At 38.1% G+C, this 21,473-nt stretch overlaps 1 protein-coding gene across 3 annotated transcripts in view; it reads left to right on the forward strand.

Annotated features, from left to right (window-relative positions):
• The first annotated feature begins 3,578 nt into the window (after window positions 1–3,578).
• Window positions 3,579–21,473, forward strand: part of SLC8A1 (solute carrier family 8 member A1) — a 284,778-nt gene continuing 266,883 nt past the window's right edge. For 2 of the 3 annotated variants that reach the window (XM_088148621.1, XM_088148639.1), the window contains exon 1: window positions 3,579–3,718. The gene's annotated coding sequence lies outside the window, so the exon portion shown is untranslated. Of the gene's footprint in view, window positions 3,719–11,244; window positions 11,268–21,473 lie in introns of those variants that run through there. The other variant, XM_088148632.1, reaches the window with a different exon arrangement.

Here is a 21,473-nt window from a genome sequence, read left to right on the forward strand (position 1 = left end):
TTCTGATTAGTTATGGTTACCATAGTGCTTCTGGAATGGGCACCTTTACTTCTTTGTGAGTCTGCAGCCCTCACAAAGAACCAACAACCAATCAGCTATGGGCTCATGGAAGTGACAGCTCACCCCCTTGGTTCTGCCCTAAAACAGAAATTCCTTTCCTCTCTGTGAAAAAATAAAAAGTAAAAAGACAGGCTTTGCAGTACTCATCAGAGTGGCAAACTGACAAACTCTATCAGGAAGAGCTCTTAATTAGGCAACTCTTTTTTTCCCCTGGGTAACTAAGGATACAAAGAGAGAAAATATCAGAAGCTGAGAGAAAAATGTAGTTGGGTGCCCAGTGCTCCATAATCACACCCACCCCATAAAATGAAATGCAAGTCTGTTTTTCCATTCGTACGTCACTCTGTAAAGATACACCTTTGCTGAGAGAGTAATAAATGTAAGACTGATAACAGCTTGTAAAAATTACGGTCCAGAAGGTTAAACTACAGGCACAGGGGTGAGAAAGGCTGAATCTATCCCACAGTGACTTCATGCTTCCCATAAGCTCTTCCATCTCTTCTCTCTACCCGAATGTTTTTTTGTTTTTTGTTTTTTTTCCCCAATGAAACACATGAAGCTCAGGTTGGCTTGGGTTGGGATAACAATGAGAAAGAGAATGCAGGGAGCTAATCTATAGATGGAGGAGGAATTACATTTGCTATAGATCATTTACCTCTTTACTCTAAAAGCAGCGAACGTATTTCCTTCACGAATGAGTAGAGAGAACCAAGTTTGAAAAAGAACCAATTTGCCATACATCTGGGTATCAAAGATTTTTTTAAAAAAGTCCCCCACACCATTTCTCTAACATGAAGCAAGAGACGGCAAGGAATTGTGGGATTGCTTAAAGTGTGCTTGTTTTCCTGCAGAAAACAATCACGGGGCAGATACTGTAATAAATGATTGGCACTTGGTTACTTCTCACTGAGTCAGCAGTGTGAACATGAAGAAAGTAAGGAACTTAGCTGCAGAAATTATTGCTGAAGTCAACTGCTGTTGTTTTGAGAAGACAGGTGGGAAGAGCCTTAGGTAACAAAGGGTACCAGGCAGAACTGCAGTTTTAGGACTCCAGGAAATGAATAACATCTGGGCTGAGGAAACCATAAGCAGCTGTAAGAGTGTATAACAATATCTGTTCATAAAGCTGTCGTATACTGAGTCAAATCCTTGGGCTACTTAGCCTCTGCATCCTGAGTTCATTGTTCGTCAACATCGTATGTCCTCACACACCTCCCATGTCATATGTGCTCTCAGTCTCTCCTCATTTTTTTTTTTCATTTTAAAGCTTAATTAAGTTCTTCTAAACTAGCCAGCTGTATGCAGGATAGTGAAGCATCAATATTCGAAGCCATCTTCATTTCAAGAAAACCTCTGGGCTCCAGATGGGCCTCAATACATTCTGTGAAGAGAAAAATGGTAGATATTTACACTCCTGAATTTGTTCCAAATTTTGTCACTCAGAAAAATTGTTCCATTGGGGGGGAAAAAGGATATATTGGTAATGCTATGAAGTATCATGCAAGCCAACAGCAGGTAATAAAGGAGTATCTAGGGGAAGGGGGAGTCTATCTTTTCTCTTTCTGTATTTTATCAGTGTATTGGGGGAAATGCATTTCTGTTTTTGTTTGCTACCATTTTTAAAATTTTCAAGCATGTTTTGCCTGAACTTTGTGAGCAAGTATTTCTCTGCCTATCATCAATTTCCTTTCTTTTGAAACTGATATACTGTTGAACCATATTATAGTGTGTCTTACAACTTGGGGCTCAGTCATGCTTTTCCTTTTCTGTGATCCTCATCAATTTCTTTTTCATGAAGTATGGCCAGAGCAGAAAATGGTGTGACAAAAAGCAAAACTTTTGTGATTTGGAGTCAGACCCTATTCTGCTTTGTACTTTTTCTTTTAATCTCCCCAGTTTGTCTGCAGGAAAATAAATGTTTTTGATGGTATGATCCCTAACATGGCTACCATTTGGTGAACGGGCAAAGAATTATTTTCCCTTAGCAGCTATTTTGTGAAAGCCCCCACCACTGCTTTCTCAAATTTCAGATGGTCCCATTATTAAAAACAAGAGGCAATCCTGCTCTGCTCTAGCATCTAAAAACAGACAGTATCTGGAGGCTCAGAAAGATTCCCCCCCCCCATTATTATGTCTGATCCTGGAGATTGGGATTAGTCAAGAGACTTAATCTAGCATTAATGAGCTAGGGTCTTTCCCATAGAGACAGTGCTTAAACTCGGAAAGAAGTATAGGCAGGTAGAGGGCTGGACTCTCAGACATTGTAGCACTTCTTAGATTCACAGGCGAACCAGGCATTCAGAGCCTAAAACCTAGACTTGTCTGGAAAAAAATGGATGTATCAATAATTTAGATTTATCAATTAACAAGTACAATACTGTAGGAAGAAAGCCATGTTAGTCTATGCTAGCAAAAAATCAGGAGGTTGGTAGTACCTTTCCTCACTAACCAATTTTTTTTTAAAAGGCACAAGCTTTCTTGGTCAAGGAAAAAAAAGAAATTAGTCAGAATAGATACTACCAAAATCCTTCTGATGTTCATGTACAACACGTATGCAGATTCCTGTCTTTGTCTTCATGAGTGCGTAGCTACTATATCAGAGTTGGCTCCAAAATATCTACCTCAGAATTCCACTCTCTTTTTTCATGTTGTCTTTTGACATTTCCTTTGCCTTACTGTATTATACTTTACTGCATTACACTTTTTGGTATTTGCATCATGACATAACTGTGATGTCAGGGTTTTAGGGAACCCCAAAGGGAGGACTTGGAACACATATTTTGTCCATGATAATACCAGCCCTGTAGCAAAAATAATAGCAGCAGCATTTAATAAGCCATTTTGTTACTAATTTGGGAGATGTCTTCTTAGAGAAATGTGGGAGCTGCCACACTTCTGTTGTGCTTCTTCCCCTCTCCACAAAAATGTGACTCTTAACCTTTCATCATTTACAGACCAGATGAATATTGTCTTGAAACCCTTCCAAATCACTTCACAAACAAACCCTTGACCTCTAAAGAAAGTAGAAAGGTATTCTTAGAAATAAACTGCTGGGAACCTTGTGGAGGGGTGGTAGTGGTTGCAAATCTGTCTTTTCCACATATATTTAGTGGGTCTTGATGATTACTGTGCAAATATTTTGAAAAGAATCAGCCAAACAACTAAGAGATACACAAGAGGCTGAAGCCATTTTAAGTTCCCTGTAAGACCAAGCATCAATTTTTCATGGTTGCATATACTAGTCTCAAAGGATTTGTTTCAGCAAGCCATGAAAAGAAATATATTGCTTTCCAGCTGATCTGAAAAAAAAGAAAAGAAAAAGAAGAGGCTTTGTGACATAGACCAAAGGGTGTAAAAGCAGCCAGAGAGAAAGTGTAGAGCCTTTTCTCTTTTTTTAAATCATTTACGTGTCGGATGAAGCTGAAAGCTGCCAGATAGCTTCTTTTCAACAGCTTAGAGTTACTGTTGGGAACAGATCCATGTATGGAAGCAAAAGCAGAAAAGCAGAGATAAGCTGCTATCCAGCTATGCAAACCATGTTTCGAGACACTTAAAGGACAAGCATGCAAACTCCTTTCTTCCTGGTAAATTTAGAGAAGTGATCATATGAGGCTTTTGTTCTATTGAACCTACGCAGAACTGCTGAGTCTTGACAGTGGTAAGTGAGGAGAGAAAAACTCATTTACGTTACTTTCTGTGAATGTGTAGGTTTTAGTAATACAGTATCCCCAGAAGCAGCATTTACATTTGAGGCTTTCTGATGTTTCATAAGAGAGAGCTTTTGGCTGAGACCCTAAAGGAATGACAGGAGAGGGGCAGAGAAAGTTTCTTGGGGTTAGTCTCTGTTGAAATTTCTGAATTAGCTATTTCTAATCCCATTGTATGGGAAATAAGGCAGAAATCTACTGTTGTGTTATCTTTTTATGTGTCAGCACAAATGTAAGAATCTCAGAAGTGCAGAGCATCTTTGCTTTCATTTTAAATCTCTATCTAGTTGAACACTGAGTATGTTGAACAAAAGAGTTGTAGAATGAGCTTTTCATTTTCATCAGCAACCATGTATCTTCTGGCAGTCAAGGCCCCCTTTCTGATGCCAATCAGAGCATTACATCCTGTTTAGAAACACTGTCAGACTGCTCTCATCAGCATTGTGGTGTTGTGAACAAGCGAACTGCTGCACGCATCTTGCCATGCTCCTCTCTATGGGAAGATCTCAGGAGTGCCAGTACTTCTGCAGGGATATTTCTCCATAACATGCTATATTTTATATTCTATATAAGCATATAATAATTTTTTTAAGTTTCTATATCACAATGCTAAGACAGACTATCAGTTCTAGTATCATGTGATCATTATTCCACAAAAAACCTTTTAAAACTGTATGTAAGGAGCTTCTCTTTGTGTGTGTGTGTGTGTGTGTGTGAGAGAGAGAGAGAGAGAGAGAGAGAGAGAGAACTTGAAAGTCGTCTTTTAATTTTCAAAAATCTTAAGTTAGGCAGTTCTGGTTCTTTATGATTTTAGATGTGGGTGCATGAAACACTGATGGAGATTAGAAAAGCTGTTCTCATTTGTTTTTTTTTTTATATTATAAGAAGGTGAGGAGGCGGTCAGAGCTGTGGAAAAGAGGGAGTTTCCTCTTTATCCTTTTTACAAAAATAAGGTATTATCCAGATATGCTCACCAAGTTTCTGTTTCCATTTTGAATTCTTTGTTGTACAAATTTTAGTGCATTGAATTCAGACTTAATCATACTTTGAGCTGCCCTATATAACAATTAGCCTTACATTAATCATGATTAAGTAACTTCACTGATTTCAGCAGATGTTCTCAAATTATGACTGTCTAGATCCAATCCTATAGCTCAAATGTTTACATTTTCTGTGTCCTAAATTTCTTACTTTATTCTGCCAATATTTAAAATATATTTATGCAAGGGAAAAATGTATTTTATAAAGCTTTACAATCTTCTGTCTTAATAAGGCACACACATTTCTAGAGCCAAATGTTACTGGTCACATTGGCTGGATTTACTGAACAAAATATAGGATTACACAGCCCATTAAGCCATAAATCATGGTTTGCAAAACTTAATGGTTGACTTCAGATAACATGCTAAGCCAAACACAAATAAATCTCATTATGGCTTTATGTCTATGAAATTCATGGACGAAGAGAAAAATGTAAGTTAATGTAAGGTATTGTCTCACAGATGAATCTTAACCACATTTATTCAGCAAAATGTATTTATTTAATTGACTTCCAGGAAACTCTCTTTAAGATTATGATTTCAGACCTGAGAAAGTAATATTTTAAATGTCTGTATCCTAAACTTGCTAGACAGTCCCCTTAATGCATTTTTAGTCCCTCTCATTCAACTTTCCAGCTTCCCTGAGAGATAGATCGTTTGTAATCTGTAGATCTGGATTAACTAAGATTTAAAAGTATAAGATTATGACTTCTGCAAATGAAAGCTGAAAAGTCCTTGGGGTTCTCTCAGCTTCATTGTTTTCTTGCAAACGTTTCATTACCCGGCTAGGTAACATCTTCAGTGCTAGAATGGAATGGGGTTTGCTCTCTGTTTATATTCAGTGGCTTGCCAGTGTTGGTGGAGGTGGGTTTTTTGTTTTTTTTTCCTGGTAATTCTTTGATTAAGGTATTGTTTACTGCTTGATTGTATGTCTGATGATAATCTTGGTGTTAATCTCTGCTTATCTAGGTGATGACTGCTGGTGAGATGTTCTGGTCTTTTGTTTCCTTTTTATTGTCTCTTGAATAGTGTGTAGATGCTGTTTATCTCTATGTGTCTGTTGATGGCTTCCTGGTCTGAATACCAGGCTTTCAGGAATTCCCTCACATTTTTGGATTTAGCTTGGTCTAAGATGCTGAGAGTTTCCCAGTTGAACCTATGGTTAAGTCTGTCCATGTGTTGTGAGATTAAAGAGTTTTCATCATGTCTTCTGACTGCTAGTTGGTGTTCATGGATGCGCTCTGCTAGCCTTCTGCCTGCCTGTCCTACAAAGTGGCTGTTACACTGTATGTTGTATCTGATTCCTGTTTTTTCTTCTTGGGCTCCTGGGTCTTTTGGTTTACTTAAGATGTTTTGGAGGGATTTAGTTGGTTTGTGTGGTTACACTGCATAAGAGCAGCACTCATGGTGCACTCTAAAGTGTAGAGTCAGGAAGCCCAGATCCACATACTGTAAGCCCACCAAAGCTTTCCAGAGTCCTTCCAAAAGTTGCCATACAATTGTCCTGTTTAAGGTGACAGAAAGGGAACGTTCTCTAATTTATAGACATTTTTCATATTGACTGAAATGTGGGGTTTGTCTTCTTCCTACCCATGTTTGGGGAGGTTTTCAGCATTTCACTCAGAGGCCAAATGTGTTCTTCCCAAAGATCATGTATCCATGTGTCCTAGAGAAAATTATCTCATATTTTGAATGTATCTCATAGTGTGTTTGTAAAAAGTGCTAATATTGTACTCACACATATGAGGAAGCAGTATAATCCTGAAAGAGAATTACATTGCTTCTTAATTCAACACATTGGAATTAACTCATGGACCCATGTACCTGTTGCTTTTTAAAGATGTATTACTTGCATATTCTAAAATGTATTTTCTTTGAATTGCTTACACGAGTTTTGTGTAACATATTTTCCTTAATGTTTAATATAGTCAGATTACAGCTGAGAAGTATTTCTGAAGCTCTGGTAGATAATTTTGCAATATGTCTTCTAAATGACAAAATAATCTTGAAAGAATCTGGTGGAATAGATGATTTCAAGTTTCCATCTAGATTTAGGAAAGTTCACAAAAGTAACTTTAAGCAAAAAAAATAATTTTAATTCCTCTATCTATTTTGAATTGATATAATTTATTTCATAAATAAAAAGAAAACCTGGATATAAACTAAAAATTCCCTAAGAGCAACTACTGCTTCGTATGGGAACGGTATGAATATATGATTTTCAATTATCCACATTAGCAACTTATAGTCATCATTGTGGTGATATTTCATAATGCAAATAAACTTTGTATTGGCTCAGCAGTGATTAGACAATGCTATAAAAAAGTAGTGTGGACAGCCCCTCTTGTTAACTTTTTCTGAATGAGTCCATATCCAATTATTGTATGCATTTATTGGTCCCAATCTGACACCATCCAGATTTTTTTTTTTTTTTTTACTTCAGCCCCTGGAATTCCACACTCAGGATAGCAATTAGCCACAGTAGTTGAACATTCTGGAAAATTTGGCCCCAACACAATGGAGAGCAACAGGCAGAGGAACATCTGGTTTGTTTTAAGTGGCATCTGCAGGCTCTCGAAGGGTTTTGTTTGCTATCTCCCTTTACTTAATTAGAATAATCTACCCACCTATCTCAAAGTTTCCCTAAATGCCTCCCTACCATTCCAAATTTGCAGCAGAAACGGTGATTAAAGTCTGGCAATAGATATATAATAAAATGGCTTTCTTTACAAAATCATTCTTGAAAGCACAATATGTTGACAGAAGGAACTATGGAGATTTTGCAACTTTTTTAAATTGAAAAGGTAGCACTTTCCGAAAGAAAAAGTAAGGGAAAACATGTAGAAATTCAGGCTTGATTGACTTCTACTAATGACTAGAATTCTTTCATACAATAGTTGATTTATTTATGAGGCTAATACATTAAACTCTAATGAGGATGTCCAAAAGGTGGCAATATTTCTAAACATTGCAAGCAATGAAATTCTCTCATTAACAGTTTTGTCAGATCAGGGGGAAAAAAGAAAGATTGATTACACACCATCAAGTTGTTGTCAACTCTTAGCGACCACGTAGATAGATTTCCTCTATGATGATCCATTCCCAACCTGGTCCTTTAGCAATTTCAATGGTACACTCACAGCTACTGTAACTGAGTCTGTTCACCCTGCTGCTGGTCATCCTCTTCTTCTCTTTCCTTCCACCTTTCTCAGCATTACAGCCTTCTCCAGAGAGTAGGTCTTTGCATAATGTGTTCAAAGTAGGATCATTTGAGCCTGGTCATTTCTGCCTCAAGTGAGAACTCTGGGTTGATTTGTTCAATGATCCATTTGTTTATTTTCTTGGCTGACCAGGGTATTCTCTTCTCCAACAACAAAGTTCAAAAGCATCAATACTCTTCCTATCTTGCTTCTTCAAAGTCCAACTTTCACTTCTATAGAGTGTCACAGGGAATACCATGGCTTGCACCATGGCTTGCATACCATGGCTTGCACAACTGTAGGTATAGTCACATCACAACATTTGAATATCTTTTCCAAGGCCTTCATGGCTGTTCTACCGAGTGCTAGTCTGCAGCATATTTCTTGACTGCTTGTTCCTTTATCGCTGATGGTTGATTCTAAAGGGCAATAGCTATCCACCACTTTGATATCTTCATTGTCAATTCTAAGGCTGGTTGTTCTACCTGTTATTAGTTTAGTAATCTTTATATTTAATTTTAGTCCCATTTTTTCACTGTGCTACTTGACTTTTATTACTAGGGCTTGCAGATCCTTTGCATTTTCAGCTATCAGGGCAATGTCATTAGCATAGTCCAGGTTACTGATGTTTCTTCCTCCAGTTTTAAAACCATGCTTGTCTTTTTCCAGTCCAGATTCCCTTAACATATATTCATCATATAGTTGAATAAATAAGGGGAGAGTATCCAGCCTTGTCACAATCCTTTGCCAACCCAGAGCCAATCTGTTTTGCCATGTTCTATCTATACAGTGGCTTTCTAATCTGTATATAAGTTTCTCATATGGATGATGAGCTGTTCTGGGATTCCCATTTTCTGAGCACTTTCCACAGCTTGACATGATCAACACAATCAAAGGCCTTTCTATAATGAATGAAGCAAAAATATATATATAACCAAATAGTGGAAAGGTTTCACAACTACTATGTTTATCAAAGAAAAGAGCTTTCTGAAAGGTATGGTATTCATACAGGATTTTAAAAACTAGGTGAAACATTTTCTATGTATTTAACAGCCTTTGAAGTGATGTTAGGTCAAATATCTCTTTCATTTTCACACATCAATTTTTTCTCTACATAGCTGGGAAGAATATTCTAGCTTTCAGGAGGAGGTGACTTCATAAAGTGATTATTTATCTTAAATATATAAGCTGTCTGGGATCTGCCTGCCTGCCTACCTGAAAACACTCTGTTGACACTTCAAATGGCATGCAAGTTCTTCAACAACTTTCCTGCAGTAGGACCAAATGCACTTTGGAACGACAGTATATATCTTGATGTTGTGCAGGATGAGGAGCCTGTAGATTCTATATGTTTTTAGATTACAGTAATCTTCTCCCCATAGTCTACTTTGCCTATAATGGGACATTTCAAGTTCCACAGGAAGCCTCCAAGTATAGACTCTGGCCCAGTTGATAGAGTTTGCTTGTCCCATTGCAAAATATACATATATTTTCCTGTTTTTTAATAAAGGGAAAGTACTTTAAGTACTTAGGATATTTAATATTGCTTCTCCATGCAGCCATTACATGCCTGATGTAGTTTACAATTTATCTTGAATATGCTCAAAAGCCCTGCTTGATTCCTTCCAGCAACTCTGATATGGCTTATCAACAGCTGCCGCTATTTATTGAAAGACCTTTCTGTGTAGCTTGCTTAAGTCTTATCGTGTCATTGGCCTGTGACTTCCCCTTCCTAATAAGAAGACGAACCAACCTCATGACATGCTGATAGATAACATACAACATTTTAAACAAGTCAGTGCCAGATGTTTGCAAAATTTGCAGGGCTGTTGAGAGGAGCCAGTGAATTTGGAGCACGTTCATGACAAGTGTTAAATCAAGGTGGGCATACAGTGTGAACATGACAATGAGTTCATGATTCCTCTATGATGTAGCTATACACCAGAATCCAGCATCATCTCTTAGTGAAGCATTGAGCCAGTTGCATTCCTCTGTGGGGTCATGCCAGAGTGATGCAACCTGCTGCTTTGGTCTGCTTTTTAAAAAGATATGTATATGTTTGGGCCAAGGGCAGCCTGCCACAGATCACAAGAGGACACTGCTGTTTATGAATGTGCTTTGCTGTAGGACCTCTTAAAGATAATTTTTGCCAGCTGATATGTAGGTCTAAGAAGTTCCGCTGTACTTTTTCTCCCCTTAAATGAATCAAATCTGTATGTTCTAAATTCAAAAAAGAAAATTTAAAATGATTTCCTTCCTTTAAAGAATGTATAGCTTTGGAAGGATTGTATAATACATTGAAGAATGATATTTTCCCATTCCTAAATAATATAGTATTTGGAGGAAGAAATTCGGTGTGCGTGAGTGCTTGTTAATAATATTATTTCATTTTCTTCTAATGCTATTATTTTTGCAAAAGAAAGAACAGAAACTAAAAGTTAATAACAAGAGTTCAAAAAAGTAATCTGAAATAAAGAATAAAGAATTCCAAAGGAACTATAAATGTGTGATCTTCAGCAGAAATAAAAACATTTTTAAACATCCAAATTCAATATTTATATCTGAAACAACATTTGCACAAATAAGAGTAATCTACTAGGAAAAACATTATCATTAATCCTTTTGTCAATTTGTTAACCATGCTGACAACTGTGTGGGGGTTATGCTGGGCTGGGAGAATGACTGCCCCAAAGTCACCCAGTGAGTTTCCACAATGAGGGATATATTTCAATGTGTCCAAGTCCAACACCTTCACCATTATCTCACACTGGCTTTTCATTATCTTCATTATCCATTATTGAGGACTTGCTGAAATAAATTTTAAAACATTTTTTTTTAAGTTTACAAAGAATTTTATTGAGAATGAGATTTCTCAAATTCAGAACTCCAGTTGTCTTCCCAAAGAGTTTTGAGACTTTCAAGAGAAATTGTCATGGTTGATATAGAAGATTGATATAGTGTTGATGAAATGATCTTGCCATTAAATAAAGTAGATATACACTATTCAGATATACACCATTCTTCAAATGTTATTAACAATTTTGACTGATGCTTGATAAGAGCACTAATAGAAATCAGAAATTGTACTGTAACTCTTTCTCCTTCCTCACCCTCTGCTACCTCCCTACATTTGACAAGTTGTCTGCTTCGGCTAAAGTGGAGCAGAGCTGTAAAACAGAGGGCTGAAACTCCTTAATTAAAGCCTGCTTGCCAGCTAACATTCCAAAAAGGACAACATGTGAACAAGGCTAAGATCTGCAGTGAGTAAATGCATATTTAAAGGATATACTTGGTGGTCCAGAATAAATACATTGTATATAGCACTGTGTCTGATGTTTTGTTTTCTGTTTTGCATCCCACTGAGCAATATTTTCAGACAGGTTCTTGGCAGAACAAACTCTTCATTTTGTTAGCTTTCCTAAGATATAGTGAAAGCTTGGGAAGTAAGGTTAGTTATCTGATTCTTAATGTATTTATCTATTGCAGTGTATAATCTACAGTATCTTATGTTGAAGTGGACAGAAATCTTTATGATTTCTGTGTATGTGCCCGTGAGCAGGCATATATGTGTGCATGCATGCCAAAGAACATGAGATGGAAATTATATTTTCAATATTAATTATGCTTTGGAGTAAAATTATGCTATGGCTACTAGTCAGTCATGATTATAATTATCTATTACCTCCAAACTAACAGGCAATGGGTTTCTGAATCACAGCTGCTGAGAAACATGGATTGTACAGCTAAGTTTGTGGGATTCCTTAAGTCAGGGTTCCTCAACCTCAGCAACTTTAAGATGGGTGGATTTCAACTCCCAGAATTCCCCAGCCAGCATGGCTGGCTGGGGAATTCTAGGAGTAGAAATCCACCCATCTTAAAGTTGCTGAGGTTGAGGAACCCTGCCTTAGATCATGTTTGTTGATTTCCAGAAGCATCTGATGGGCCACTGTAGGTACAGAGTGATAAACTCTTACGAGTTTTCAGTCTGATCCAACAGGGCTATTAAACTGTTAGAGGTTGATGCAAAACTTTAATTTTTACAAAAAATGTTAATCTCTGTTGTACCAGATTATATCTGCAGCTTTTTACTTCCTTTCTTTCTAGAATATAACAGTGAATTTGTCGTGACTTTCACTCCCAAAGCACTTCCCAATCAGCTCAGCTCCCAGCTAGAAAGAGCAGTGAGATCTTGTCAGAAGAGTGTACTAAAGGGAGGAAATCTTTGATTTAAAGAGAGAAAACTGTGAACGTGTGTTTGCTTAACTGTACCTAAATATGCAATCTGGAAAGAACAAGATTCAAAATTGGGGTCTCACAGCCCCCTTTTCCTGAGAAACACAGTGTGCCACACCCCTGAAACTTCCTCAGTCTTCAAAGGGAGAAAATGAGTCACATCCTCTGCTGTGAAGAAAACTCAGCCCCAGACAGAGCAAAGGACTGAAGCAGACAGTGCAGAAGCCGAGGCTGCTATTCCTGTTTTGTTCATAGGCACCGGACAGTGACAGGGGCAGAACAGGAGAAAGAAAGTTGATACAAATTGCTACCAGACTTTATAGCTGAGGCATCACTAGGGGAGCTTGGTCAGTCCTGTGTCTCCCAAAGGGTGTCAGTGAGATCCCACACGACTGCTGCAGCTTTTCCTCCAACCAGAGGCTATAAGGTACATGTCTGTCTTGTGAAGAAAAAAGACGTGGAGGAAGTTTCTCTCTGGGCGGTAACCTCTTGCTCTTCCATAACCTGGCACTCAGAAGCAGCCTTGACTACTCCTATATCTACCTGACTTTGTCCTCGTTCTATGTAAAAAATATCCTGGGATTTTCTGAAACAGGGTTTTCTGATGGGATGATTCCTCCAAAGCTGTAATTGTCCTGGACAGTCTGCATATATGATTAAATTCCTACACGCATTCATCTACAAGCCTTACTTAACCTCAGGATGAGTATTCAGTTCTGTGGTTACTTCACACCTAATAGGCTTAACATGTTTAAATCTCAGCTGTTGACAACTTCTTACAGACTTTGTTGGAGAGAAGGGCTTGGAAGCTAAGCAGGGAGAGAATATGAATTGGAAACTAAGAGCAAGTTTGGTGTAGGGGTTAAGGCACCAGGCTAGAAACCTGGAGACCATGAGTTCTAGTCCCACCTTAGGCACGAGGCCAGCTGGGTAACCTTGGGGCAGTCCCTCTCTCTTGGCCCTAGGAAGGAGGCAATGACAAACCACTTCAGAAATCTTGCCAAAAAACCTGCAGAGACTAGTCCAGGCAGTTGCCAGGATTCAACACTGACTCAAAGGCGCACACACCCATAAGCTAGACTGGAAAATCAAAATGTACCCTCAAAAAAGCAATGGCAAGCCACTTCTGTATCACTTTCAAGAAAATCCTGTGACTAGAAGATTTTATCTTTACCACCACCACTCAAAAAAAACACACAACTGATTGCAGCAAATGCAGCTGTGAGAATGACAAGGAGAGATAAGCCTTAGATTCCTCTGACCTCAAGTGAGCAAAATCGCCCCAACTCTGTGCCTTTTGTTCTTCCTGTGCTTGAGGCTCTTAAATTCGCACCACTGGTGTGCTATCCACACTTACTTTAAAACACATAAGCCTTTATTTTATCATTGTGTCTACAGAATCACACGAATGAATCAAATGGACTCCAGCTCCCACAGCTACCCTAGAACTTTTAAAAAGTTTTGCTTAAATCAAATGCATGATTAATTTGATTTAAAAATGGCTGTCTCTAATCTTCTAGTTGATATTAATAAGACATCCCCAAGGCTCTGAAAAACAGAGAGAGAAACTCAGAGTTGCTTTTTAATGTGAAGTGTGAGAATGCTTTTTACTGTAAACCTCGGGCTGCTTTCATCTCATTCCACAGCTAAAGCACATCACATTGCATGTATTTCTCACTAAGGCAAATAGTACGTAGCTAAGAGAATAACAAGTATCAGCTGGTGCCTGATGAAACTAGTATCAGAGAGCAGTTATCGCAAATCATTTTCTCTTATCACAGCAAGCATTTGCACAACACTGCTTGTTGTGAGTGGGTGGGTGGTAAGGCAATAAGCCTTATAATGTTATTTAAGCTGTTCTGAAAAACTAAGCTTAATTCCTTCCCAACTCAGTACACATCCTCACTGTTTTTATGAATTATAAGATAGCAGCTGTTGCAAAGATAAGGGTTTGGGGGTTCATCACTGTGGAAAGTGGTCTGGTGAGCACATGTGGCATTTCCTGTATGCATATATTATTACATGTTTTGCACATTCTTGAGTGGTGAGATTGTCTAAGGACAATGTTACCAGGATTTTGCTTCCTTTGAAAAAGAGCGCATAGGAGATTTGCAGCACTTCTATAATATTTGGCTTATTTACAAATATTGAGAGAATGTAGGTGGGAACAAGCAGCATAGAGACAACAGGCCGAGCTAGAACAGAGGTTCTAGGAGGGCTGGCCCTGAATTATAGAAGTTTATCACCACATTCTCAACTTCTATAATTCTCAGTCCCCAACTACTAATTTCCTTATAACCCTATATCAATCTGCTTTTCTTTGTTTATAGTGCTGGAAATTTATTTATTTGTTTTACAAATTTACATAACCACTCATCTTATGTACCATAATCCTAGGTGACTCACAGAACAATGAACCCATGAAAAACATAACAGAAACTCCTGGCACCCCAAAGGCAACACTTCCCTATACATCCACATTTAACTGTACTAGGCTCCAGCCTCACTCTACCTCAACACTAGGAGGGCAGGGGCCTGTTATATCTCAGGGAAGGGTGTTCCACAGGGCAGGGCTGTCATGGGGAAGGTGCACTTCCTAAGTCCCCTAAGATGAAAGCATTGAAGGGATCCGGAGAATGCTCACCCTATCAAACCCAGTGGAATGGGCAGATACCCTCAGGGAGAGATGGTCCTGGAAATAATTTGGTCTAATGCCATTCAGGGCTTTAAAGGTGATAACCAGCACCTTGAATTGCACCAGGAAAGCAACTGAAAGCTAGTGCAACTTGCACAGCAGTGGTGTAATTTAGGAGAACCACGAAACACTCAGAACTGCACGTACTGTTGCATTCTGAACCAGTTGTAATTCACTGGGGATATTTAGGCAGAGGCTGACAGTCATCTACTGTGAATGTTTATTCCATTTGCATTAAATACTCATAGGATGCTCATAGATCTCCTTCTAGTTAAATGGACATTTCATTTACACCTAGTTCATACCTTGCATACATTTAAGATTCCTTCCATGTGATGTTACTTTGCCTTATTGAGAACTCTCCCTGTCCTTATGAAATAAGTAATCTCTGGAAGTTAGACAATTGATCAACAGTGACATCACTTTACACCATTCTGGCTCTTTGAGGAAATCATGGTTTCTTGCTTGGGAAATACGTGTTAAAATGTGGATGTGCTGATTCCCCCCCCCCCCCGCCCCCAGTAATGTACACCAAACTCTGATTTGGATAAAAGCCCTAAAGCCATTATAAAAGAGCAGTGTTCTCCATATGGGAAAAAAATCTGGGAAATCTGTTAATTTTTCTCAACCTTCTCTTCAGATGCTCCCACTGAATTATTTTCAGGAAGGAGGGACTGCCTGCACAGCTCCTTTTTCTTATAGTATAGCCACATCTTCAGACCTGATATCCAAGTTGGCTAGATAAAACAAATACAGTTGAACTGGGGCTGGTTGCCTCTATCACACTTTTAATAGGGTGATGAATTTTAGCTGACTATCTGCCTGTCTTTTAACTGATTAATGGATATTAATTTACAATAAACACTCCATCATCCCCACCCCGAATATTTTAGGGAACATTAGACATGGAAAACATGGAAACTCAGAACAAAAGATGCTATTCATTGCTAAAAGGAAAGGGATCTGATATTTCTTTTGCACTCTGTGTTATAGTGGTATGCTAGAAACAAAATAATTTCCATAAATAAATATCTCATTGACTGTAAAAACTAAATGGATTTGTCCATTACCTGGATAGAAGACCACTTGGAAATGTTACGTATTATATTTTGAGATCCATCATGGAAAAAAAGTGAGCTGTCTTTGCCAACTATCAGGCTCATTAATTTATGATTTAGCCCCTCAATAATCAATCAAAGTTTCAGTTGACTAAATTGTGTATAATTCTGAAATTCAAGATGGCCCCTATGCTATATAGTCACCTGGACAGAGCCAACATTTCTCCTTGAAAATGTTTACTAACAAGATACATAATAGTACACTTCAAGGGCAGAAATACAAAACTGTAGCCAATCATATTCAAAGGCACCCAATGAGATTTCCTTTCCTTTGATTTCCAGAACAATCCCATTTGCCACTTCTGCCGATGCCATCTCTAATCTTTTTCAGATGAAACCCACATGCTATACTCAAATCCTCTTGCAAGACAAAATCTAAGTAAACTTAGATTTTATTTCTAGCATTTACCTTCCCAGTGTATATTTTCCCATGCCAATGTAAAGCCAGAGAATGCCTTATCAAAATCCCCAGTGGATCTTTGAACATGCACCTGGAGACTGAAGTAGAGATCTGCCTGGCAGTACATTAATTTATTGAACAATCCAAGTAATACAGTGGGCCAAGGAGTGGAATGTAGGGGCCACATATTGTCCATAGTGCAATTTTTGGCACTATGGCAATTTTAGTCCCCCAGGTGCAATTTTTGGCAATTCCAGTTCAGGCTGCAAATGGCATCATGTCTGAAACCATGGAGAATTGCTGCTCATTCATGTATAGAGTACTAAATTAGATTGAACAGTTGTGTAAAACAGCTTTCTATGTTCTAAAGAGTATAAAGGAGGAATATTAGGACTAGTTTAGAAGAGGGATATGAAGATAAGTAGAAATGCAATCCCTATTATTGTCTCTGTTAGTAAGACTGTATTGTGATATGGTGGGTTTTTAAGAAATTAAAGAAAACTAGAAAATTTCATAAACATTTCTAACATACTAAACCTTTGTACCCATTTTATCCTAACATATATTTGTCTGAAAACTAGGTTTTTTAACACAATTTTTTGTTCTTTGTTACATAGATTTCACAATAAATGTTGATATATTTTTCTGATATAAACTCTTTTTTATGGAACTATTACTGTCACCAACACTCAGTAGCATACCTCCTTTTTAGGGAAAGGCAAATCATAGCTTGACTTCATGTGACAGTAATAGTGGGAAGTCTTGATGGGAAACCATAGCTAAATTCTTTTATACGTCTACTTCACACAATTAAACTTAGAGAGGGAACCTGCATGTTTTAATACAGGGTTTTTTCTATTCTATATTACCTGTTTTGGGTTTCATGTCCTAAAGAACTGGGGCTACAAATTGCTCTACACTGGGCTCAATCGGACAGGTTGCCATTCTTATTTTTTCCTATTTGGTGCACACATGTCATAATGCACCAAGCCATGAATGAAGCAAAGATATTCTACAACTTTGATAATCCCATCATATCCACTGTATGTTACTTAACCTTGACAATGGAGAAAGAATATTGCCTTAATATAGAAAAAGAAGAATGTAAGTTGGGATCTACAAGTCAGCCAGTTGTGTCCTTTAGGGCATGCTGGTGGAGAGCTAGGGAGGAAGACAGATAAGCCACTTTGGCTACTGACACTTTTCTGGTGCTACTACAGAGAAGAGGCAGAAGGACATTGTGTAGTTCTGTCACTTTATTTTTCAGGCAGGGCTGGATTTGACTTTTCTACTTTGCTGCAAAGGGTAGGATGTCAAGAGCTGTGGCTGCAACTTTTTAATCTTTGGTGATTTATGGTATGCCAGTGAAGGTTACTGACTCTGGATACCAGAATGCTAACAAATATAATTAAACATTTTTTTAAAGTGTGTCTACCGTGACTGGCCTTATGCTAATTGCCTAGACTCAATGTTCTTCATTTATAAAATATTAATATTACTAGCGTGCCTTTGATAGTTTTTTGTCCACTGTGAGAGAGTTTTGAAGGTGGTAACCACTGTGCTGACCATTAATTTGCACCAGCCCTTATTAGTGGACCTCAGGGTTCAAACCAGGAGCCCACAGCTTGTCTGTTCCTATGATTGATTCCTTTGCTGATCTCTCTATGTGCCAATGGTGGCATATCTTAATAATGTTGGTACTAAAATTTGTCTAGGTGTTGTTATTTTTAGATATATTCTGTTTCCTAATGAAAATAAATTATTAATTATAACTAGAATTCTCTGAATTTGCTGAAAACAATGTTAGCTTCTGACAAATGTACAGACTGAGCAATATTTTTTAAAATGTAAAAATAGCAAAATCCTACAAAGATCCTTTGGAATTAAAACTCATATACAGTTGGATATAATAAATGCGTGAGTGAAGAGCAGTTTCCACATGTCTTCTTCCCATTCCCATTCCCCTCCCTCTTAATGCATCCTTATATCCTCCTTCGATCCCAAAAATAAGTTCCAGAGATTAAAGAGGCCCTCTTGGAACACCATGATTGAATTGTTCTAAATTCCTGTGGGAGGAATAATCACCCAAAATTGGGCAGAAGAATCTTGAATCACTATAAAAGGTCTTTGGCATGATTTTAGGTTGCTCCAGTTCCATGCAGTAACATTCAAACTGCTCGAGCTCCACTGAGGAATGTGGTCTGTGGGGTGAGTGGGCAGAGGATGAGGTATCAAGGACCGCAGGAAGGGAAAAGCAAAGGAAATGAAGAGAAATATTAGTTGTATAAATTATCTTCCATTATCAAATGTCTTGGGTTGCATCCCAAGGTAGACTAGTTTTTCCTAGAGGGAGTCCCTTCTAAAGGGATGTAAGAGCCATTTTATTGATTTTTCTGTCCTTTGCAGTTCCCTACATCCCCTGAAAATCAGGTCTAGAATGTTGTAAGATACTTTGGAATGGGGTGCTACCAAGAACAGAAGTAATGAGTGAAAAATTCCCTTTTCCCAACAACTTTTTTATTTTTATTTGGTCACTTCACTCATTCTGTTTACAAGCTTATCAGTTACTCCAACTGAAAATGACTCCTCTGTTACTTACAGTTCCTAGTTCCCTCTACCTGATTTACAGGGAGTACAAAGTATGAAGGTAGAAATCATGAAGGATGATTTTCATAATCTCATAACATTGCTTGACCTGCATCTTGCATTCTCCTTAGGAAAGGGATAATGGGATGTCAGCAAAGCCAGCAGAAACTAATTCTATTAATGCTCCTCAGAAGTGCTGGAAGGACTGTCTGATTTACCTGCAACCTACCTTTTCCTCTCAAAAGGGAAGAAGGGATATGAGTGAAGCAAACCAAGACTTCAGTGCAAAAGGTGAAACAGGCAGAAGCCAGTGCTGCTAGACTTCCTGATCCTGGGAGAGGTTTCCATGTTTCTTATAATAGTGATACCAGAATGAAAATGATGACTGTATCACAGTGCATCTCTACTGGCATCCCTTTCAAACAGCCAGTCTCTTGAAATTGTTTTCTCTGCTCTACTCTTGTTTTCTCTGCTCTAAAAACTAAGCTCCCTCATGTGAGGCAGGGAGTACAGTTGTAGGATATGAGGCATTGGTCCATTGATTCACATCTATATAATGCAAATAACAAAATTTAATTAGGTGGAATTCTTGAAGACTTGCTAATGTTTTATAATACTCTACCTTAACAATGTAAGATGGACTCTTAACCAAGAGTGAGGATAGCTCTACCTCCATCCTTACATAGATGGAGATGCCTAGATATTTGCAGAAGGAACATTGCTTTATTTGTTGGACGTTAACTGACCACCTATGTTTGATGTTACTTCTACCTGCTTTGTTTTGTCATGGTTTATCCTCAGGTTTCCCTTTCACAATAATCAACCAATCTGATCAGCATTCTTCTAAGGCTAATCTTAGTATAGGAGATAAAAGCCATCTCAGTATACATTAGACCTGAGGGCAAGAAAAAGCTTTGTGATTCCACGGCCACTACAATATCTTCCATGAAAAAAAAAATTGAAAGGGAGTGAATAAACAGCTGTGTTTATTACCTCTCTCCAATGTTATAAGATCTGTTAAAAACCCTTGTTGGCCCACTCTCACCCTAACCATGATATCAGTGTGCAATCCAATTATTAGTCTGAGTAAACAACCTATCTATATCCATACTTTTGAATTTCTCCCACAGTCAGGACTTGTTAATCAAAAGTATCAATAAGTGTGACATAAAGTTGTTTTTTTAATGGCCATTAGTATATTTTTAAATTAGGACTTTCAGGGTGACACAGAGACACAGGTCTCTGTACTATACTGTGTCCTTTATGAAATCTTGTCTGTTCTGGATGAAATAGTTTTGTTGCTTCCTCCCAATCCTCCAACTTATTCAAAAGCTTAGAGGAAATGTCTAAAAGACTGACTAGTAGCTGACGGCTCCTGTCTTTGGCCCTTTTTGAAGATTGGGTATATAATACTTTTTTCCAGTTATAAGGTTTAGCATGTTTTGTCTAAAGCTATGTTCTACTCTAGTTTCAAGACAGCTGACCACTCTGGTAATGTGTTCTTCTGTATGAGTTATTGTCAATTCATTATGAGGGCCACTGTACGTAGCACCAAAAAAATAAAAATAAAAATTGAATTCAGATTCTGTATTGAGGTGTATGCCTCCAGCATTGTACTACACATATAAGTGTCCTTAATCATCAGTTTCCAGGTTCCTGACGTTAATCATTATAATACAAGAGCTTCTTAGATTTTAATAGTTGCTTATACAGAGATCAAATCTGGATCAATAGATGAAAAAAGGAGTCCAAGCTATCCTTTCTGGCACTAGGCTAGAAACTGGGAGACCATGAGTTCCAGTCCTGTCTTAAGCACAAAGTCAGCTACATAACCTTGGGCCAATCACTCTCTCTTGGCTTTAGGAAGAAGGCAATGGCAAGCCACTTCCAAAACTGTTGCCAATAAAACTCAGGGGCTAGTCCAGGCAGTCACCAGGACTTGTCAACACTGACTTGAAGGCACAATAGGTAGGTAGGTAGGTAGGTAGGTAGGTAGGTAGGTAGATAGATAGATAGATAGATAGATAGATAGATAGATAGATAGATAGATAGATAGATAGGATCCTTACTTGTAAAAATGTTGATACTATTGACCATGGTATCTTATTGGACTACATACAGGTTTTGGGAATTAGAGGCATTGTTTTGCAATGATTCCATTCCTTCCTCAATGGGTGATTTCAATCTGTGACAGTGGGGAAGAAGAGATTGGCCTGGTAGCCACAGGAATTGGTTCTCTCCCCCTGCTCTGTAACACCTATATGAAGCTACTGGGTGAGGTCATCTCACAGTTTGGAGTACAGTATCACCAGTGTGCTAATGATACGCAAATGTACATCTCTATGCCAGACAGTAAAAGAGATGCTGTCAACATTCTTTCCTTCTTTACAGCCTGTAGGCTGGAAGAGTCTAGAATGGAGGAAAAGGCTGAAGA

The sequence above is a fragment of the Python bivittatus genome, unplaced genomic scaffold (genome assembly GCF_059951505.1).
Source record: "Python bivittatus isolate LINGU-HERP-01145 unplaced genomic scaffold, Pbiv_v1 ctg000020_np1212, whole genome shotgun sequence".
NCBI classification, from domain to species: Eukaryota; Metazoa; Chordata; class Lepidosauria; order Squamata; family Pythonidae; genus Python; species Python bivittatus.